The sequence below is a fragment of the Amyelois transitella genome, chromosome 15 (assembly GCF_032362555.1).
Source record: "Amyelois transitella isolate CPQ chromosome 15, ilAmyTran1.1, whole genome shotgun sequence".
Taxonomy (NCBI): Eukaryota; Metazoa; Arthropoda; class Insecta; order Lepidoptera; family Pyralidae; genus Amyelois; species Amyelois transitella.
In genome coordinates, this window is record NC_083518.1 from 2302921 (window position 1) to 2325108 (window position 22188).

General features: G+C 34.0%; 1 protein-coding gene across 9 annotated transcripts in view; it reads right to left on the reverse strand.

The window, feature by feature from the left end:
• Positions 1 to 22188, reverse strand: part of LOC106139755 (protein sprint) — a 230636-nt gene that overhangs the window by 86268 nt on the left and 122180 nt on the right. The gene's annotated exons all lie outside the window — the stretch shown is intronic.

Genomic DNA, 22188 nt, shown 5'->3' on the forward strand with positions numbered 1-22188 from the left:
AGACAAGTTTGTTAAGTTAAGATCCGTCACTCATAAATTTTGATTATATGTCATTATGCAATATCTTAATACGTAGAAATTTCATAATGGTTGAGAATATTCCTTAATATTCATCTATAGAATAACAAAAAAAAACTTTATTTATTTCTATAAAATTATATATTTTGATTTGCGCAGATAAATAAAAAGAAAACATTTCAACATAAATAACGGAGCTTTATAGCGCGCTGTATAATATATATTTCAAAACCAACTACATATCAGTTACGCAAGTTTTGATGTCCTAAAACGGAAGCGATATAAATCTTAATAATTCCACACTGTAGATACGATAAACATCGATTGAAAGCTGTAAAGCTATCACAGAGGAACATAAATATAGTACAATGAATATCAATAGACAGACAGCCAATTCGTGTAAACAGTTAAACAGAAGTAAGACGTAACAGATTTCCTTTGATGTAGATATTGCTACCATGGAGCGGAATGTGGAATGAGGATAAAGCTCGCAATATAGAAACGCTTTTAAGGAAGAAGAAATAAATTCATTTGGAAGATTAAGACTTTTAAGAGATTCAATTATAACGATCGGGGGATTGTTCAGCAATTGTATGACATACGAACCAAAAATAACGTGAGCTTTAAATTACTAGTTTATTAACTGAGTAAACTCAGTTATAACAAAACTTCTAAACAAACTGAAAGTACATAGCAAAAATGATATTTTGTTTTTCTGAAAATTTACCAACATGCATCGTGAAATCATGTTCTGAAAATGTCCATAACAAATACCTGTACAATAATAAACAAATTCATAAAATAGATACAAACTAATATCCAACAACACGAATTTAATTGAACTACACAAATCAACGTTGATTTCACTACGCCGAGACTTTCCGCTAAATCAACTAATGAACTAAATGCAAATAGCTTTGGGACTCCACCTTAAGCATTTGCAAGTACTTTCACTCAAGTAAGATAATTGAGCTATGCTCCAGATCCCTCTGAGGGCTCCCCAGGGAATTTCCCTCAACAGGTAACTTTATAGACGGAAATAATGCGGTCAGGAATCTTCCTACAGTCTGCCTGAGCTAATCCCTTAATACCTCCAAGTTAATTTCGCTACGAAAGTTTTATTCTCCGGATTTAGACATTTTTGAATAATTTCTTGATTAGCAATTTAAAAAGTCTCTAATAAATGGTTAAAGTTTTAAGACATTTTGCTGAGTAAGATATGCAATTTTACATGTTGATGAAAGAACATTTTTATTCGTTTAGTTTATAGTTTTTGTCTTTCACGGTATTATAGATCAAAAAAGAAATTATATTCGTAGCTTCGCCTGCAGTTCACTCGTAAATAGAAAAGTACCGATGATATCCCTTATCGCGGAAATTTTGGAGAATATGTTTTCATTGCACTTATAGACCAGTGAGGAACATTAAAATCTCTAGACCGAGCGGTTGATAAAGTCAATCATTCAGCTTTTATAAAATATAAAGAATAATAATCATCAAATTCATACCTCCCACCAGATTCAGCTGTTGATTTACCACAAACAAAAAGTCTGTTACTCCAATAGAAGATCTCGGAACAAAATCCAATTGGGCGTGACTCGACTGCAGCGATCCATGAAATAGTACCGAGATTTGGGCATATTCCCCTTTTAAACATTCCATTCGATGAACATTTTCTGTAGAATTTTTTTATTTATGTGAATGTATGTGATGATTTCTATTTATATAGGCAGTTTTGTTAGTGAAATAACTCAATCGCTATGGTGTATATTTATGGATATGAAAACTTTGCAGCGCACTTAATTGTTAGAAAGAATTCTGAAGAAGAGTTAAAAGAAATTGAATTTAAATTACATGTAAGTGTAATAATTATGTGTCATAATTATTTTTTGTAAGCTTTGTAAGTCATTGAATAAGAAAGAATAAATTGTAAAAAAGTCGTCTGTGTTGTACTCAAATTGAGTTAACTACGAACCATTCAGTAATTTGAATTACACAGTAAATCATACAAACTTGTGTAGCAAGTATAATTTTAAAGCTTAATTTTATGTTAAACATTGACAATTTATCTTTGGTACATTTATTTCTTACATAATACTTTATATCAGCAGTTAACGCTAACAGACTTCCTATTAAATCACCAACATGACCAATATACCCAGGTCAACTGGACAGAGTCTAATTTGAATTATTAACTAGCAGTCATAAATATTAACCAATTGTGACAACGTTCAAGATTAAATTAAGTTCACATAGATCTAGATAGGAATATCAGTTTTGATACGTAGGCAAATATTTGAAATTTATCTTTATTTCTTAATTGTTGATTATAATTTATGACTTTAAATTGACTGAAGACTGTTTTAAAAACAAAGAAATAAAATTTTGATCACATAATAACATGTGCTAATTCACTCTTATATCTCGACTATCAACAAATAAATATCTTCTAGCAGGCTAAATATATTTTCTGCTAGATTTATTTTATATATTGTTTAATCAGTATTATAATAAAACCACAAATTTATTAGTTTCAACACTGTCCTCACCTAATACTTAATTCAACAATTTTGAAGTCGGTCTAATAAAAAAGGATACTAAAATAAAATTAAGTAGGTATTAACGAGTTCTTACGTTACTTTGTATTGTAAATTACCATTGTATCTAAAATTGTCCTCGAATTCCCGTTATAACTATTGGATTACATTCCCAATGCTAATAATGTACTGGGCGCGATAAAATCTAATATTAACTTCCCATCGGGTTTGGAATGCAGTGAAAGTGTCAGCAATATAGTCTCGCACGACTATATAAAGACGAGGTATTACGTAATATCAATACTTATTACGTCTAAATACTATATTTAATTTTTAACTAGTGTTTTGCAAAAGACTAGCAAACACCGAAATTAACATCTCATGCATTTATTCACTTACTAAAACATTAGTAAGTGAATAAATGTATTTTATGAAAACATATTGATAAATAATCGACAAGACGTCTGCTCCGATCGAGACTTTTTGATGGTTTTGTGGTAATTTACTTTACTTCATATTAAAATTCAAATGAATGTACAGAATCAGACACAGCTGGCAATTGACAAAAAAAAAAGAAACGAAACGGTAGCCGAAAACATTTTGAATTTAGATCCAAATCTGAATCAATTCGTTCACGTTCATTCAACCGTCATTGTATTCGGATTTGGAATACACACGAGTCATGAGTTCACACAACGTTACACATACACACCTCTACGAGAACCGTAACGAATCTCTGTCAAAGATGTCGTGGGGTCGGTGACCCCGGCCCGGGCACCAAATTCGGAAGTGCGCCTGGGACATTAATCGGACGTCACTGGTCTTGAATCGGGATAGAAATAAGGAAAGGTGAAGTCGCTATTTCATTGTTTTTTTTTTTTTATGTTACGAAATTTGCAACCTGGTCTTTTAAAATTTAGGAGTGCACAAGGGGTAATTAAACTAACGTCACTGAACTACGACTGGGATGGAAACAAGAAAGGCGTTAAATAAAGATGTGATCTTTATCTCTTACTAGTTAGACAGAGCCAGTAGTTGTAAGTCTAAAAGTTTCTAACTGACTGATCAATCTAATTTTGTATTTGTGACTGTTTTTCCAATACATAGTAATTTGAATATCTATGACGAGAATAAGTAAATCAGAAACAGCTTAAACAGGACTTCTATCCAGCCAGAGAGATACAAATAGCAAATATAACAAACACCAGGAGACACCCCATAGTCCCACATAAATTGCAGTTTATCAAAAATTCAACAAAACGAATGTCTAGCTCAAACGAATGCACGATGAACGCTTAAATATTTAGCAGCTTTGTATGTCCATGGCATTTGGATTGAATAAGAAAATTTTACACGCATCGCAGTATGTATTGCATAGTTGGTTGTAACAGTGTTGGTTAATAACAGGTCAATATAAAGAAATAAGTACTTTTTAAATGCAGTATTTACTTAGATATTACACATTTTAGCTTCAGTTTAATATAGAATTATAGTCCATTTCTTTAGGTATTAAAATAAAGGTCATTTAGAAATAACTAATAAACATTTCTAGCAAAAGTTATAGTTAATAACTTTTGCTGTCTGTTATTTTACATGCATACATATTATCATGTTTATATCCCTTGCGGGGTTTTATTTTGTTTTTTTTTTGCTTAGCTATATTGATTTTTTATCAAGTCTGAGTTACAAGTATTTCTCCCTAGTTTTTGATTCAATAGATTTTGCTAACAAATACAGAAAAATCAAGAATTTAGTTTAACCAACAGCTCTAATATTCTCAGAGATATAGAGTGGGGAAAAGTTGAAACGCTCTTGCCAACCAATAATCGAGACCTCGGGAACATATTGGACTTGTAATATTACAAGTTGAGTCATGAAAGTAGTACGCTAATATTTGTCTTCTGCGGTAGGTGTGAAAAGAGTGATGAGTGTGGACGAAGAAAAGGAATTTTGTAAGTATCGTAGCAAGTAGAAATTGCTAGGTTTTTGCTTGTCTTTGTGGAAAAAAGTGTAATCTATACTAATATTATAAAGCTGAAGAGTTTGTTTTGTTTGTTTGTTTGTTTTTTTGTTTAAACGCGCTAATCTCAGAAACTACTGAACCGATTTGAATAATTCTTTCACTGTTAGATAGTCTATTTATAGAGGAAGGCTATAGGCTACATTTTATCCCGGATTTCCTACGGGAAACGTCAACAATGCAGGTGAAAGTTGAATGAGTCGGCCATCTGCGAGCTTTCCACGCGAACGCTGCGCAAACCAACAAAGATATAGTAAAACAATGTACTAAAGATGTCAAGTACTCATTTTTTGCCACAAAAAAGTCCGCGAGAGCATATATCTATCTCTTAAGGTTTACTTACAATAACCACTTTTATGTTAATTTTTTAAGATTATTTTTTCATTACAAACATAAGTTATTTTGAAACCAATTTTCTTTAATTCAATATTAATCCTTATCCAAATAAATATGTTTATTACTTTCGGCTTTTCATGTAGACTAAAATTGCCATTTACAGTATATAAATCAGACGAATAGGTTTTGAGATATGGTCGTTATAAGCAATTTGCAGCGAAACATTTAATACGGCGAACCAGCGTTCTTTCTAATACGCGTGACCGCCCGCTATAAAGCCGAGGAGGATGTTTGCAAAAATAAATATGATGCCCAAATAATAATTCCTAGCGGACGAAGTCGCGGGCACAGCTAGTGGTATTAATGTATGTGGTCGTGTTAGCTCTAAAAATTGTGACATACGAAAAGTGAAATGAAATTGAATGAGGGGTTTAAATCCGAAAAGGTCTTTTGCCATCACGTCTTTTTCCCGAAGGGTCAAGGCTTAATAAGCTATTATATACTACTAGCTATTATATACATAGCTTAATAGTCTACTAAGTTGCTAGTGTTGAATCTCAGTCCCAGCTAAAGGTTACCTCCGAGTCTTGCATCTAAGCTCTGTCTACCCAACAAGGAATAAAGTTATGATACATGAACATTATATATGTCGTGTATGCATACCACATGCTTAGGTAGGTCGATACTCAGTATATATGTAATCAGTATTTGTATGCACGGAACGGAAGAAGAGAAAGTTGATTAGACTTATTAGTATAATAATTATGCGTTGTCTAGATGTGGAGGTGTAGAGGGTATAATAAGAAGCTTGCTTACAATACTAATTATAAGTTGTGTGACGTTTATAAATGTATGTATGTTTATTCGAATCTTTAAAATACATTGTAAATTTCCCCGTGATGACTGACGGATCTTAACTTGAGTCATGTAAAATCGTTTAACTCTTAACAAAATTTACTTCTATTTGTTCTGCAAATAAATGATTTCAGTTGAAGCATTTTCAGTTTTGACCCCAATGATATAAAACTTAAAATGACTATCTCTCTCAATGCAACGCTTAAACCGCTAAAAGAGTTCCAACGAAATTAATTAGGTATCTTAACCTTTTGAATAGTCACAATGTACTAAATTATTTGAAATGTTTAAGACACAATCAATGAAATTCATGATCTCCACATTAAAATGACTAAAGAAATGTAGCATCGTGCAACTAATTCATTCTTAACACCTCATTTTCAACCACATCTCTATCAATAAATTTTCTAACTTCGAAATGAATCCCTGATTCGATATGCTATTATTATATTAAAATATTCCATCGGAATCGCGGATTGGCGCCATGTTTGATTTACAGTGGTGACTTCCTGCCAGGGTATGATGTGAATTAAGGGTATTATCGGCCCGGAAGGCATGAAGCATGAATTTGACGGCCTCTGTGGCGCAGCGGTAGTGCGCTTGTCTGTGACATCGGGGGTCCCGGGTTCAAATCCCGGCCAGGGCATGATGAGAAACGAACTTTCTCCGATTGGCCTGGGTCTTGGATGTTTATCTATATAAGTATTTATAATAAAATATAGTATCGTTGAGTTAGTATCTCGTAACACAAGTCTCGAACTTACTTCGAGGCTAACTCAATCAGTGTAATTTGTCCCGTATATATTTATTTTATTTATTTAAGCTGCTACTACTGAATTCAAATAAATTTATGATTATAGCTTATTCCATCAGGGATGTTATAAGTGATTCGGTAAAATTTAAACGATCTAAAATGTTAATATTTCTGTGCTAGTAGCGTGCGATTCAATGTATGTGCCAGCTGTGTCTCCTGCCGTGCATTTTATAAAAGTTAATTAAAAGAAGGATGAGGCTAATGAAACCTAGATTGGGCTAACAGCTGAACGTGGCCTCTTAGTAACGTCCTTTCAAAACTGTTGACTTTGTCTACATTGTAAGAAATAAAGACGCAATAAATACATTTATGTACAAAAATATATTTTCCAAAGCTCTTTACTAAAAAATATTTGAAGCAAATAAAAATATTCTTTCACCACTCGAGTTGCATTTAACGACGAAATATTTGCATAACAAACTTCATTATTGATACCTGTGCGACAAAACAGTATAACACGGCCAAAATAGATTGAACATCAGGTGTTCCGAAATAGCATGGTGTCCATGAATATTTAATTCGGCTGTGCAGTAAGGGCGCTATCGGTTGATGCAGCCACCATTACCATAAAAGCCACTTCAATCTCGCAAACGTTTTAGGAATTTCAATTCGCGCTTTGCGTTTTTTGCACGGTTATTGATTTTATTTTGATATATATGCGCCATAATAATTATCTAATACGGGTAGCTATAATGTCGATCAACTACGGATAAGGTTCTTCTTCAAAAGTTGGGATGCGATGATCAGATGTAAGTCGTGTAAAAACCTGAGTCATCACCCAATCCAGGATCATGATCAAAAAGGATCTTATCTCTAGAAAAGTGAGAATGTAACCGGGAATAAAGCCAGGAGGAAGAAAAATATATTGATTTCTTAATCACTGTCTTCAAAAATTAATAATGCAATTGTAGTGAATAAAAATAGCTAATTGAGCATTAACAAAATTGGTTCGTGATACATTTTCCGAGACAAGGCTCTCCGTTATTTGTTCTGCAACAATATTTACTGCGTTACAAGATCACCGTGTCTGATCTCAGCATAATCAGGGCTCCGGTGAGTGGTTTTAATACAAGCCAACGGTACCCACCCACATACGCAGTTACGGTAAGATAATTCAATGTTATTTGCCTTCCATTCTGTGCTGGGAGCAAAGAAAATGCGGGATTTAGAACTGCTTTTCTCACGAATGTATGATATAAAGTCCGTAATCAATTCCTTTTTCTAAGTTTTACACACATGACGCATCTATTCCAGAGTATACCTCTGGAATAGATTATACACGTGCATGATCTCCGCTTTGTTGTTTCAGTTCTTATCAAGCAAGGTTCTTTGTACTAGTCCTTGATTTTAAATTAATCTTAAATTACATAATTACAGTTAATCAAATCCAAAAGAAAAATAAACTCAATTTGGTTTATTATCAGACTTCATTATGTAGTACTAAAAATTTGGAATTTAATATTATTGTAATTATTTGTAATCAAGCTCTTTACATTTTAAATGTTTAATTATATATTTAAATAAACAATCTTCAAATATTCCGGTAATAAGTACAAAAAGCAGCCCACAAATCCTCATTAATCCCAAAACCGTGCCGCAAATAATATCAATTTGCGAAATACGCACGTGATTCAATAAACGAAATCACTGCAGTATTCAAACTGCAATTTCATTATTGGGAACAGAATATTGGATATCCACGCATTCCGGTTCCCGGGGGATAACAGGACCGAATAATTTTTCCCGCTATTGTACAATGGGATATTTGAGGCTTTCCGGGCCTATTTTCGGGAAAATAATACACATGAAGTGAGAAAAATATAGTCGGTAAAACCTCGAAAGGATAGGAGAATCCTGTAATAATATTTGTATGTTAGTGACCAGGTATGACAGTCACGGCAGACTATGACGGTTTACGTTTTGCTTAAACTGCCCGGAGCTTCGCTTTCGTGAAACTTTTCAAAAAAAAGCTTCTCAAATAGTGGCGAATATTTTATAAATTGTATCAAAATAAAATATAATCATAATCGCCGGAACAAATTGTACGTAATGAAATGACCAAACAGACATTTGTATACGTAATTTAGTATTTAACAGATTTGAATAAAATTATGTACTATTTCTTGTAACTATGTAAATTTCTGTGCTATAAAGATATTACATACAAACAAAACTTGCATCAAACAAAATAATTATGAAAACCACTTTAAATGCCATTTATATATTTCTACTTGAATAGGATTCTGATGTTAGAAAGAGAGCAATATAAGTAATGCGATCACAATGTGATAAAAAGTTTTTGATACATATTCCCAAATCCATGAAACTACTCCAGCCAGTTCATTAGTTTTTCAATAACCCTCCCAAATTTCAATGACCATCGTAATCCCTAGCGGTTAATACGTGTGTATCAGACTATGAACTGATCATGTTTATTAAATCCTTGCTATTACATGCGTGTAGGGCATCGACTGTCAATCACAGGATTCGCAGAGTTATGCGATGTGAGGGGAGTCGTTATTGACCGATGTTGCTTTGGTTTGATTAGTTGAAAGTTGATGGAGTTATTAATTACTTTGGGGTTCGTTGATTTAAGCTGACTGTAATGATTATATGTACGCATGTTCGTGTAGGTTTGGTGAAACGATGTTTTGAGTGGAAGTTTGATTATTTTGTGGTTTGAGTTGATAGATTAAACAAATATTAATTTAGAAAATAAAGGAGTCTCTTAAACTTTCGGTGAAAAAGTAAATTTTGTTGAATTACCGCGTATGCGTAAAATTGGCCAGTAAGTTAACTGAATAGTTATTTATTTGAGTGCGTTTAACCTCAATCTATCGGATTGTAAGCAAGATGGGGTCTAAGATGGTGAATGCAAGCTCAAAATTGCCTGTGAACTCTTGCCATGAAAATCTTAACTTACGTTGTAGGGATCAGGTAAAACAGACGCGGGGGAGTTAATGATATAAGCAGTTCGCATAATAAAAGATTTGCTAATTCGTATGGGCGTTCGACATACTTTTTATATATACAACAGTACTTAAATATAAAATGAATAGAACATGCAATTATTGTACCTAATGAAGAGATGAATGGTAATAAGCTGGGTTGGTACGGACACATCATGAGAAGAGCGGAAGGTCATGTTACTAAAAGACCCTTAAATATGGAAGTGAAAGGTTTAAGAAATAGGGGAAAATCGAAAAAGAGATGGATGGACGGCGTAAAGGATAGTATGAGGAGAAAGGGAGTAACCAGTGAGATGGCAATTGACAGAAGTAGTTGGAAAAAACTAACATACTGTGCCGACCCCGCGTAGAAAGTGGGAAAAGGTAACGACGATGAAGAAGTACTTAAATGTAAAATGCATTACAATACTTCCTAATCTAAAAGCTCTGTTGGCATTTCAAACGGCGCGTGCGATGTTATCGCGATAGTGGCCCAATGGAGAGACAGACGACCCGATATCGCAGTGTTACTAGCTAACTGATATTTGAACTAGTTGATAAACTGAACGGAGCAAACGTCGTTGATAAAGACCATAGTAATAATATAATATAAGCCGCTTTCTGTGATGAAGAACATGTGATGGTTGATTGAAAAAGATTGTTTTTTTTTTTCAGACTATATGCAAATATTTGGGTTTGATTTCTCTACTAATTGTCGATTGATACCCAAAATAAAAAAGTAAGTTGCTTTCTACCTCTTTCTTACAAAGTAATTGAAATGAAATTTGTATATTAAGCGGTAGTTGATATTGAATTGTATGGTCTCTAATATAACTCCATAAGTGCATGGGCTGAACGCAGCACTTGAAGGCGAGATAAATTTAGTTTCTCATAAGAATATAAATGCTAAACGTCCCATTATCACATCAAAAACACATGAAAACATAATTTCTGATAACAATTTAACAGCAACATTTAAAACAATTGTTATCTCTCTTCAACTCCACTAAGAGAGGCTAGGGTTATCAGAATCAATGCGGGTGGCCGATAATAATTTGAAAGTGCGTCCGGGCCATGGGGTCGGTGGGCAGTACTAAATTATAACTACATTATTTTGATAAGGGTTGCCTTCTGGTAGACGGTCTTTCTCGTAGTAATAAGGAAACAATTTTCGGAATATTTTGTAGTTTCAAAGTAAGTATCTATTTATGCACGCATGTGGTAAATTATAAGCAAGAAATGTAAACTTTAAAAAAGACAGGAAATCTAATAAAAGCTGTTTTACGTTCTATGTTGAATCTTGAAATAACTATTCAAGACTGACTCCGTAATTTTATCTAGAATATAGGGTGCAAAGCTTTGAAAGTAATAAAAAAATAAAACTTAAAATAAGAACAAATTAAAAATAACAAAAACGACCGAACTAGCAATTACGAAAATTACTTTTGATTTAAAAGAAAACAAATCCAATATCCTTTGATCGCGGCATCAATAGAACTTGTTTTTCTAATAAATTGCCAGAAGCTTCCGAAATCCACGAAAGCCTTCGGCGGTAATTCGATCGCTTCTCAAAATTAGCCCTTTAGGCGTTCGAGAATAAACAAGGGATAAAAGAGGATGTCTATTGAAACAAAATCCTATTCTTTTATCATGAATAAAAACATACTCATTAATTAGAACCTCGAGTTTGATTATGCGAGTCGTAGAAAGCCATTATTCTTATAGTAAGCTTTGCCCAAAATTAAAGTAATTTACTTTAATTTTTTCTAGCTCTCAAAACGCAGATATGTCAAGATCGAAATGAAAGTAGATTAAAAGTCATTAAAAGAAATACTATTTAAGGTATTTTAAAAGTATATCAAATTAAAACTTTCATAATTTAACGCGATTTTCGTACTAAACTACCAACAAAAATAAAAAGTATAAACATTTGCACAATCCCATCACGGGAATTGAAATAAATTGAAAAAATTTAATCTCACATAAAAAAGAACGCCTGCTACATTATAAAGAAAAATTACGAAAGAAGATAATTAGAATTCATAATGAAACACGTATAAGGCTAGCACCGCTTAGGGAGTTTTCAATTGGGCAAACTTTTCAACGCTGTTACAAAGTGTGACAGTTTTATTATGTCCCCGTGCGAGCTCATTTGAATAGACTAAATTGCATATTCATTGCCTTCCCGATTAATGAGAAAAAAAGCGGACAAAATAACAGACGGGACTGCAGTATGCGTAACAAAATATGCTTTCGTAAAATTAACACCTTTACAAAGACTGATCTCAAAATATAAAAAAAAATTAATTAACTAAGGCAGCAATTTTATTATACTTGTAATAATCTGATGTATGATGCAAGGCAAAAGAAGTAAGCAGGAATCATGACAAATAGAAGGAAATATTATTTGCCTTCCTATCCAAAAAAGGCGATTTTATTTATGTAGGTATTATATCATAATCAATGTCAGATATTGACTTGCCGTGTATTGATATTACGTCGATAATACAAATGAAACAAAAGAAACTGATTATTATTTAATTGACCGAGTGAATGAAGCAAGTAAGGTCTACCAACGATCTTAGGACCAAAATACACCAATTATGGTATGTATGTATTTTCGTAACGCGATAAATTTTGAAACCATCGTCTGATTTTGCTGAAATTTAAAATGTATGTAGGATCTGCCATTCAATATTTAGGTTCGCGGGACATCAAAATCGATCTAGTCGTTGTAAAGATATTCAAAATTTTGTTTATATTCAAATTGTTCACAAAGTCCAAGTTCGCGGTGAACAACTAAGTAGTTTATAAAATACTACTAATTACGTATCTCCATGATTCTTCTCAGTGCATACTGTAATAAAGTCAGACATTGTTCTGTAGACTGGAAAGTGGGAGATAATTGCGTTGAAGTTTCATTGGCAATTTTAAAAGAGTTAAATAAATTTAAGTACTTTGAACACATTATTTAATTAACATAATTTCATACTATTACGCAGCATGCAAATTAAGCAGGCATTGTAAGCATAATCGAAACATCCAAAATAAGAGAAAATGATACATGAATATTTAAAAAAATCCTTTAAAGTAGTGCTATAACTAAAATTTTAATCAAACCACAACCTATATATAAGCTTTAATAGGTATTAAACAGTTCGATTAGTTCTTCTGTTCCCATTCAGAATTTTTACTTTCCAAGTCCGTAAGAAAGAACAATATTATTAACAACTAGCTGTGCCTGCGACTTCGTCCGCGTGGAATAGTTATTTTGGGCATCATTGAAGCCCTCAAGGATGCTCTTTCCACGATTTTTTTCACATTTTCCATTATTTCTTCGCTCCTAATAGTTTAATAGTTGCATCTGGACGTTATATATCCTAAAGCCTTCCTCGATTAATGGTCTATTCATTACAAAAATAATCTTTCAAATCGAACCAGTAGTTCTTGAGATTAGCACATTAAAAAAACAAACAAACTCTTCAGGTTTATAATATAAGTATAGATAAATCTAAGTGCCTATTTAAACTAAAAAAAAATATTCTAATAGAATTATAACCAGAAATATGTACCTACAACTACAAAAGAAAAAGAAATGAAAATAAAGTTGAAACGCCTGTGCAATACTGTCTTGCCGTCGTCGGGTCTTCCCATACTCCCTTAGTGGAGTCGGAGTAGATTGGTCAGGGTTTTTGGCCCTCTTCAATGGCATCATCGCTGCCTACGACTGTAGGCAGGTCGATGGGGCGGCCGTGACGGCCTGGGTCTTCACGTCTTCATACACTGGGAGTTCCCATCAGCGGCGGCGCCGTCACTGGTTGACGACGTCAGCCGCAAGGCAGCGAGGGGAGGGGAGAGGACCCGACGGCCCGGAGGGAGCGGAGTGGAGCAGCGCGATGCCGCGCAGGTGGCTGTGTGATGACGCGTCCGCCCTCTCGAATATCTAGGTTCTGCCACTTCAAGTCCCTGAGCATCGTCGAGTTCCTCACGTAGCGCGGGGCTCCGACGATTGCTCTGAGACTTTGGTTCTCTTGGGCTCTGAGTCTTCTCCTGTTGGTCTCAGAGCAGAATGCATACCACGCCGGGGCCGCGTACGTGAGGCGGGATCTGACGTACGTTTGCTAGATCCCGAGCTTTGTCCTCAGGGGGAGGCTGGAAGAGAGAACTGCGTAAAGTCTCCCCCTGGCTGCCTTGGTCATGAAGCTTGCGCTCGCCTCCTGCCCATTTTATACCCTGCCTCCGCTAGCCGTGTCGAGCGCGGTAACCGTTACGCAAAAATAATCCTTATAGCATGATTCAGTATTTACGCGCGATGGCTTGTTAGGGTATTTTATTTCATGTATAAGTTTGGTGTTCCTATACCGATTTCGATGATTCTTTTTTTATTGAATAGGTACTTATATTAATTTTTAAGAATTATGAATGAGTGTGAGTGTTATTGGTATTATAAACATCAGAGTAAAGAAATATAATCAGAAATCTCCGAACTGCTAAGCTATTAGGAATTACACGTGTTATTGCGAGTCAACCATAAAAGATAGACTTATGCTGTCTTGGGATATTTTTTTAATAATTTTATGAAGTATATTTCCGTAATACATGGTTTTGCTGTATCTTTAACCATTAAGGCTGCACACGCGACGGAAGCTTAAAAAATCAAGTAACTTCTCCCGTTTTCCCAACATTTCCTTTCACTGCTCTTCTCCTAGTGATTGTAGAATAATAAAAAGTATACTATAACCTGCTCAGGAGTATGAAGAATAACTGTACCAAGTTTCGTTAAAATCTGTCAAGTAGTTTTTGTTTCTATAAAGAACATACAGACAGACAGACAGACAGACAGACAGACAGACAGACAGACAGACAAAAATTTTACTGATTGCATTTTTGGCATCAGTATCGATCACTAATCACCCCCTGTATAGTTATTTTGAAAATATATTCCATGTACAGAATTGACCTCTCTACAGATTTATTATAAGTATAGATAAACTAAAACATACCAAACTAAAATATAACTTAAAAATATTTATATCTAATGATATTTAATAATTAAAAAAAAAGCTATCTTTAATTAAAAACTAAAACCAATATTATTTAAATTTTGACTGCTAGGAAGGGTTCCCATCATGCAGAGAGCATTCTTTATTTCTTAAATTTATGTATTGAAGCATTGAACAACCTAAATGCACAAATACAGTAACAGTTGGGATGGCAACTGAACTAATCAGCTTACCTCTTAATTAATGTTTGGGCCAGGCCTTATCTTTTGATTGTCTGACACTCTAAATAGACGAGGTGATTGAACTATTATAATTATCGTACTAGGACCAATATATACCTAGTCGGATGCCTTCTATGTTTTACAGTCATATATAATTGAAGGTCGTTTTTAATGTAAACGATGTTCAATCTTCTAAGTCCATTCTTTGTAAAACAAAACGTAAATGAAAGGCTTTAATGTCATTATCTACACACAAAAATGTTCAGTAGTTGCTAAGAGTATCATACTATATAATGTTTGTTCACTAGTTTATAGTTCAAACAACACTCATCTTTTCCATAAAACTTTTCACACACAAAGTAAACAAAGATAGAGTGGGTGGCTATGTAAATACATGGTGCGAAAAACAGAGTTATTGTGAATCACGAGAATACCTAGCAATGCAGTGTGATTCATGGGATTTCCGCACTTTCTCATGCCGGAGTTTGCCCAGACAATCCCCGGGAAGCACCACAAATGCCCTGACTCTCTAATGCTATAATGTATAAAGCAAAAATGAAATGATAAAGATTTACAAACTTGGAATTCCTTTTTGGGCGATGGGCTAGCAACTTGTCACTGTTTGAATCTCAATTCTTTTATTAAGCCACATAGCTGAACGTGGCCAATCAGTCTTTTCAAGACTGTTGACTCTGTCTACCTAGCAAGGGATATGGAAGTGACCATATGTATGTATGTATAAAGATTTACGCGCAAATTTAGTGATTTTTGACATTCTAACAAATTGATACGGGCCCGATTTTAAACTGCGCTTAAAATACTAATTAATTACTAGATGGTGTGCCTATAGCTTTGCAGTCAAGCTAAGGAAAGCAACTAATAAACGACTTGTAGTAATCTACTAAGATATTTTGTATATGTTGCATGCACTACCCCGCAAACTATTTCGGCATTTCACTGACGAAGTCTTATCCTGTCGCTTTACATCGTATTGATGATGTATTACAAACATAGATGTTGAATAATTATTATTATTCAGATTTCTATGGCCACAAAACTTGGATGACTAATGAAACAAAATCACACTATCTTAAATTTTTAAGGAAATAATTGACAAGAAGAGTCTTTTGTTCTCTTGAAATAAATATTAGGGTAGCACTAATTCATAATTAATTTAAAATGACTACATAAAAAGAAAGCGAGCAAAAATAACAGGAAAATGTAAAGCAAAACAAAACAAGAAAAACATGAATTGATCAAGTTTGAAAATAACATCATCTTGAAACATAAAAGAGCCCCTTGAAAAAGAGCCTTTTCACTACAAAGTACGCTGCATATTTGTATCAATTTCTGTTCTTTGTCAATAAAGGGACATCGGCTGTCACTGCTGTTTACCCAACAAATAGTGTTGCCAACAAAATTCAAAGTGTACCCTTATTGAATATTCGAATAATCTCTCATTTCGTATTCGGGACTCGTGGCAGGGCATAAATATCGGTGTCGTCCTCATTATAGGAACTCCCGAAGGTTGCATGCCGGCTCTCGGAGTCCTGAGGGACGTCACTCACTTAGATAATGGAATTCCAGATCGGTTGCTTGGTTGCGTATGTTTGTTTCGTATAAGTAATAGGTTTGAGAGGATCACGTGGTTTGGTTACGTAACTGAAAAATCAAACTGAAAATTTTAGTTATCAAATGTAAAGACGACATTTTAAATTTGTTTATTACTTAATTGTCTAGCCGTGCGGTGGTATTTCTGAAAACTTTATCTACATCTGCTGGTCAAATTCCAGCAATAACCCCTTTCGTGATTTCAGCTCAAGTTGTATCTTCATTAATGTGCCGCTAACTTTTGTCCAAATATTTGCTCGTTTAGAAATAAATCAAAACTCTTCTGAAGCAGATGCCTGCGTGATCACACTTAACACATCATACCACGAAAATTATGAATAATAGGTACATCTTTCCGGTTGTTTCGATAGATATCTTAACATTAAAACATACGTTACCTATTTCGAATAAAGGCAGTCAAAGGAAAATACAAACATTTATTAACATGTAGATGAGCTAAGCACAGGTAAACACGCTCTTTGTTTAGTAACTAAGCCAGCTTTAAAGTCCGCCCTCAACTAAATTCAATGTGCAGTGGAAAGTCGATGAAACCACGGTCTGGCGGGCACGCTACGTGTGGCCGATACCAAGCGGCGGCCGGCCGTGCGTGAGTCTCTGTTTGTTATGCTAATTGTCCTGATTTACACAATAAAACACGAACTCATACTAACGAGTCGATGGATGCGTACCGATGCGACAATTAACACGATAATTTGCGCGCGATGTACCGTTTTCTGAATCATTCGTATTATAAAATTTTGATTTTGAAGTGAGTTAATTACTATATGGTGGTTAATTTTGAATTCATTTTGTACTGATTATGTTGATAAATTTTCAGTTACTATTAACATTGAATTTAAATTTTAGAGAAGTGGCCTCCTCAGTTTAATTTGCAGCAAAATTTTTAAAGTCGCGCTTCACACACATATGTATATATATAAATATATAATCACGTCTATATCCCTTGCGGGGTAGACAGAGCCAGCAATCTTGAAAGACTGAGAGGCAACGTTCCAGCTGAACGAAAGACTTGATGATAGAATTGAGATTATTCTTTACCTCTTTTGAAAATTGTATCATGATGTGCATTTTTATCTTAAGTTCCCTGATGTTGTTACTTGTCTATGTAAGTACACACATATTATATTAAGGAAATATTTTATGGACGTTTAGTATAAGTTACTATTTCATTACTGCCGCCTCCATGTCTCCCTCATGAAATTTTTTTGTGATTGCCTAAAGGAAATTGCATAATGAGGTAAGGTTGCCTTTTATAAGTTACCTTAGCATAAGTTTAGGAAAAGTTACAATGTTGTAAAGTTTTTAATTTGCAACTTCAGATCTCTGCATAGCTTATCACATCATGCCATCTATATTTATGAATTGTGCAACATGCAGTCAGATACTACAGGCGCCATACTAATTGTAAGGCGACCTATTGAATGAAGTCGACTGAAGCGAGTAACCCGCTAAGCTAATTACTGACCCATTTTACATGTTAACATTCTTTAGTTGATAGCTGATGAGTTTGTTGCGTGTGTTAAGATTATCTGTGTCGTTAAAGTCGATTCTTCAAGCAATATTTTCTTCTTACCAATGTTAAATTGAGAACAAAAATGATTGAAACAATTTCAACATTAAATACTTTACATACATAATATATACATACAAACATATATAATTCTGCAACAAATTGAGGCAATCAGAGTCAAAATTAAAGTTTATACCCAACTTATTTAAAACATGATGATTACATTGCATTCTAACTTTTATTAATAAATGTGTAAAATTTTCTTGAAGAAAATCTCTTACGGTATAATAAAACGCGTTTGTTTTTAAAAAGAGGGTAGTCATAGCTATTCAAAGCTACGAAAAGGGCTTCGGAAATCCCCCTACAATAGTGCAAGGCTGCAGAGAAAATAATTTTCTCCCGTCCTTTTGTCCGAGACTTTTTAAATATGGCGGCCGGGGAAATGTTATTGAGTCTATTGTCATTCTTGAAGACTGGACATTTTTGTGAGAATACAGCCTTTTCTTACTTTAAATTGAAAATGCTGAATGGTGCAATATTTTCTTGTATTGTATAATATTATGTCTATCGTTGTTAGAGATTTATTGATAGTTCTTTTAAGATATGCCAACAACTTACACTTATGAAAAACTGTAAATCTCACTTACATTCCATCATTAATAGATATTTAGGCGATAGGCTAGCAAACTATCACAATTTAAATCCAAATCCTTTAATTTTTTCGAGACTGTTGGCTGTCTTTGCCAATTTGAATTTGCCATCTGACATCCATGCCAACAAGGTAATCTAAACCAAATAGCGTGATAAAAATTTCAATGGCAAGCAAAATTTTTAACAGGGATGACCCATTGACCTCAAATTATGAGTGTCGTTATAACTACGCACGTAACATGTAATTAGCTACGACGCAGTGCTATTAAATAATTAAGGTTATTAGCTTAATAACAGCCAGTACAATGCTAATTCTTCGTTTTTCAAAAATTGTCGAGGATAATATTAGTAATATCAGGTAAATTCTCAGATCCCCAATAAAAATAAAGTGTACATATGTAAAGATATAGTAGCATCAACATTGTTTGCAAAGTTCGCTAATATATTTAATTAGAGTGAAATTACAACAATTGAATCGAAATAAAAAAGTCTTGATGGCCCATTGTGAAATGAGACTTACACTTTGAAATTTTTTTTATATTTGTTTCCCATAAATCGTTCCAAAGTTGACACAAAAGATGAGATCTGCAAAAATCACTCGTGTCAGTCCATAACCCGATTGATGGCTTTATGATAGTGGACTGCGTTCAATCTCACGCAGATTGATCAATCTGTGAATTGTTCAGCCGTTGACTGGCAAAATGGCGCCGCGGGCTGTTTGTCCACTTATCGATTACGGTCGATGAAATAATATTGACAACATACAATCAACGACTTTATACAATAGAATTGGTAGACTTATTCTAAAAATTTAATACAAGATCTATGGTATTATTATATCTTCTAACGCTTCCAAAGCGCATGTGTTGAAGAAGCGGCGGCACAAACTACAATACAGCATTATCATCGGACGTTAATTTATACATACATACATAAAATCACGCCTCTTTCCCGGAGGGGTAGGCAGAGACTACCTCTTTCCACTTGCCACGATCTCTGCATATTTCCTTTGCTTCATCCACATTCATAACTCTCTTCATGCAAGGTTTCGGGTACTTTTGACCTGACCCTTTACCAGGACGTCCTTAATTTGATCAAGATATGTTCGTCTAGGTCTTCCCACTCCGACCTTTCCCTCCACACTCTCCATGTATATCTGCTTAGTCAACCTGTTTTCATTCATCCTCTCCACATGACCGAACCATCTCAACATACCCTTTTCTATTCCTGTAACTACATCTTCTTTCACATCACAACATTCCCTTATCAGCGTTCCTTATCCGGTCACTCAATTTCACACCCAACATACTCCTTAACGCTCTCATTTCCACTGCATTTATTCTGCTTTCGTGCTTCTTTTGCCATACCCAACTTTCACTCCCATACATTAATGTCGGGACCAACAAATAATAAATATGGATCTCCTAAATCTAAATCGTGGCCTAATTGCAAATAGGTACTTATATTTAAAAAAAGTGAATATTCATCTACTTAATATCACTAATACGCTTATTATTATTTATAACATCATCAAAAAATAACTCATATACATAAGAACTTACTGAATTATTTAAAGGTCAATATGTTTCTATTTATTTATATAAGTCATATGTTTATTAACAAGTAAACATCACACAGGTTGAAAATAATTAAAATAGTTGTTACAAAAAATACACAGTTTAAAAAAAAGTACTCTAATAAAACAACTATTATGAAAAGTATTAATGACTAGGCAGTTAAAGTCGGGAATGAGTAATTAGACAAAATTGCTGCCGGTCCGTCGTCCGTTGAAACGGCAATATTTTTTTAGCCTAATCGGTTTGGGTTACGTAATCTGTTTTTGGTATGTTAGTATCACATTTTTTTGTTAATATTCCGAACTTATTTGATTTATATGAGATAATTTAATTGAGATCGTCGTAGGTGGTCAAACCGTTATGGTGCCCGAATAATAATAGCATGATGCACAAAAATGCACAGGTACAAATCGACATCATATTAATGAATGAAACTTGTTCTTTGTTCTTCTATCTCTCTCTGAGAAAAAAACCTGCACATTCAACCAATTGGATGTGTAAGCATGATTTAATTTAGGTAAGGTTCTCCTTCAAAGGTTGCGGAGGTTAGACGGGAGTCGCTTTGTTTACAAAATCTAACTTACAGATTACAGATTAGGATCGTGTTCATAGGCGCACTGCAGGCTCCTCCCCAGAGAGGTGAGAATATATAGGAGGATAATGTGTTAATTATTGCTTTTCATTATACAGCTCGATTTGGCGCATATCGATTACATACCCTTATTTGATGAGATTAGATAGCGTGCACCACCTAAGGCATCAGCTCGCAAACCACTATGTAGATTGAGGTTAAACGCACTCAAATAATGATAAAAGAAAAAAAAAATGATTAGGTACATTTCGAGATGTTTCCAAAAAAACTTCTAATTTGACCCAAAACCAAGATATGTCAAATTCGATCTATTATTTACACAAGGGATTCACCAATTTCCTTATCTTCCTTTGTCAGATAAAGTTATGTTATAATTACAGCGACTATTTGAAAACAAAACATTGTGAATACAATCGCGAGCGACGGACCGTTCAGCGGCTTATCAGATAAATGGGACTTCTGTTATTGCTCACGAAAACACGATTATCTTTCTAATAACACAATAACGGATTATTTTTTACTTACTTCTGCTATTAAGTCCGTTCACGTTAGACTATATTATTATTAGCTTTTATCCGATATATTGGTTTCATGGGTTCCCAAAAATAAATGCCTTTGTTTGAACGTGTAATTCATAATAATATTATTTTATCAAAATCAGTTTAGGTATTATAAAATGTCTAATGGGATAGGAACGGAAAGAACTGTCTGACTTATTCTGTTAATAAATAAATGAAATTATTATTTATCATGCAAATAAGAAAAACAAAATTTATTGGTTTATTAACATATTTAACAGTATTGTTTGCCTGTGTAAATATAATTTACAGTTGTACGTACATTAACAGGGTAATCGCGCATTGAAACAAATAGTGGTAAGGCAACTAACCCTGACGAATTATGTGCATTACTTAATCTGAGAACTAAGATATATACATAACGTAACTCAAGTATGACCATAACTTTAGAATTTATTACAGTACACAGAAATCTCAACAAGGATAGAACAAAAGCAAGTTGACTCCAAACAGTTGAAGTAAAAGAATGTGCTTCGTGGACTTGTGCATGATTATTATGCGTAGTGATAATGTCGGAAGCATGAAATCTGAATTATTAAAATCAATACGGTATAATATTTTTCTACTATTAGCTTTCATATTTCTAAAACAACAAAATAAAAGTATTATCTCAAACAACAATACATTTCAAAATAAATGATCTTTATTTGCTCATAAAATAGACCATCTGTCACGCTTATCCCAAGCGAATCAAGGTACCGGCAATAGTTTCTGACTCGACCAATTAATTGGCAAGACTAAAACTCGATAAATACTCACTAGAGACCGCTAAATAGCGGCAGATAGTATCGTAACGAGGAGTTGCGATAGTAGAGGCCTCTAATGTAAGAGAAACACCAGATTATTGGGCGACATCTTATCGACTTGACCCTAAATTGGACGAGGGAGAAATATAG